Genomic DNA, 2,156 nt, shown 5'->3' on the forward strand with positions numbered 1-2,156 from the left:
ACGTTAAAGATGAAGTCTTCACTCACTGCATCCTAATGCCCCTGAGCGTCAGACCAATCTTGTTTGGTCAAAAAAAAAATCTTAGTTTAGTTTCGTCCAAGAAAAGTTACTACTCTGTGCGAGCTCATGGGGAAGCTTTTATTCGGCATCTCTCAGTGGGACATTGAAAGTCCAACTTCCCATTTCTTGCACAGTCTGAGAGGCAGTATTACTTTCTATCATTTTTATCACAGGCATTTTAAACTTTTGAGGAACCGGCAGGACTGTTTGTGCGGAGGCGTGCGGTTCACAGCCATCCTCTGTCCAACGTAGGATGGGAAAAAAAGGCTGGAGAGCTTCCTACAAGGGGCTGTAAGTGCAAATGACCAGGCGCCCGGGGTTTAGTCATGATGATTTAGTATTTCTTAAAAGACTCTGATTGATTTCATGATGCCAAAACCAGTATGGATAGAAGACTGAAGTCGGGAATCACGATGGTCTCCTTGGGTTTAAAAAGCTTTAATGGTGTTTCAAGACATTTGTATGAGACCTGGTTTGTTTTTTCTTACCCTTTTATTCAATCAAAAAAAAAAAAAAAAAAAAAGCCTTGATCCATCACTGCTGCTGTGATGTGTGACAAATGCCTGTCCTCCCTCCACGTGGAACAGGTGAGAGGTGGAACTGAAGCCCAAAGAGTTTTCTGCCCACTGATAATATGTGAGTCATATTGGGAATTCTCTGCAGAATGGCAACAGTTGTTCTTGAATGTGGCCATGAGGGGAGTGGAACATGGCAGCCCGGGTCTGAGAAGGTGCAGTGCCAGAAGGAGAAGCTTTGAAATGTAAATCAGGATTGATTCAGGTGACTCGCGACCGCGTGCTGTGCCCAGGTCCTTAGTAGAAATACTGTGCAGGGAAAAGCCAGAGCTGCCTGTGCTATGAGCTGAATTTTTTATTGGGGGGGGGGGGGGGGGGGGGTGTGAAATAAAAATGAGGTGCAAATGAGAGAATTGCTTGTGTGTGTGAATATTCTTGTCCTAAAGGAGCGCTGCCCGGTGCTCCTCCCTTCCTGTGCCCCTCTCCTGGTGAGCCTCTGTCCTGCTGGCCGTGCCTCTCTGTCTCCGTGCCTGTGCTGCTCCTTGCCCGTCTTTGCCCGCCCCGCACGGGCTGTGCTCGCTTCCTCTCTGGCTCCTGGGTTCCCTCTTTGTCATGGTACCCCTCAGTCCTTGCTGTGTGTTTGGCACTCTCTGTCTTTTCTCCGTCCTTCTCTGTGCCTCTGTGGTGCTCCCTGTGCCGTTGTTTCCCGTGGGATCCTTGTGTCCCGGTCACTGTCTGTCCTAGGGTGATGTTATGGTGTTTCTATCTCCAATCATGTGTCCTGATTATGTTTGGTATTATGTCCTGTGCTTCCAGGACTGACTCTGAGAGTGAAGCTTTGTTTTGTCTTGTTATCAGCCGGCTCACCTCCCCCATGGTCTATGTTTAGGAGAGGTTTTAGGAGAGGTTTTAGCTCGGTTTGCTTGCTTGCCTGCTTGCTTGCTTGCTTGCTTGCCTGCTTGCTTGCCTGCTTGCTCGCTTCTGCCTCTTTTTCTTTCCTTCGCTTTGCCCTTGCTTTTTTCTTTCCTTCGCTTTGCCCTTGCTTTTTTCTTATTAGTTAGTTCAGCTAGGCAGTCCAACTTTTTCCCTGGACTGTTTTCTCTTCCACCCCGTCCCCTCCCTCTCCTGGATACCATCTGAACCTGTTCCGGACGGGGACCTGGGAAACCCCAAGAAACACCGGGAGTCTACACTCTGTCACCTGCAGCAGCCATTCCCAAGCGCCAGAGACTGATAACTGGGCGACCACTCGCCAGAGAGACTGAACTCGTCATCCCTTCAGAACGGTGAAAGAGTTTTTTGTCAGCTGGTGTTGTCTTTTTCCCTGTGCTGGGGAGTGTCTTGCTTGTTAAATAAAGAGGTTTTTTTCTCCCACTCTTCTCCGAGGAAATTCTTCCCGAACCCGGTGGGGTGGGGGGGAGGAGTCGTGGGGTTTGCTGTCTGGGGGCTCCTTCTGGAGGTTTTCCCCCAAATTTGCCCAAAACCAGGACACTGTCCCTGTTCATTTTTAATCCCTCCCTCTTGTGCTGCCCATCCAGCATGCCAGGGGTTTCTTTTCGTTTTTTGGTTATTTTTCGTTTT

General features: G+C 49.0%; 1 long non-coding RNA gene across 1 annotated transcript; it reads left to right on the forward strand.

Annotated features, from left to right (window-relative positions):
* Window positions 1-62: 62 nt before the first annotated feature.
* Window positions 63-1,950, forward strand: LOC148217654 (uncharacterized). The gene is made up of 2 exons (XR_015800889.1): window positions 63-351; window positions 724-1,950. It is a non-coding gene; the product is annotated as an uncharacterized LOC148217654 (long non-coding RNA).
* The last annotated feature ends 206 nt before the right edge of the window (window positions 1,951-2,156 follow it).

This window comes from Sturnus vulgaris, unplaced genomic scaffold, assembly GCF_052056855.1.
Source record: "Sturnus vulgaris isolate bStuVul1 unplaced genomic scaffold, bStuVul1.hap1 Scaffold_507, whole genome shotgun sequence".
Classification (NCBI taxonomy): Eukaryota; Metazoa; Chordata; class Aves; order Passeriformes; family Sturnidae; genus Sturnus; species Sturnus vulgaris.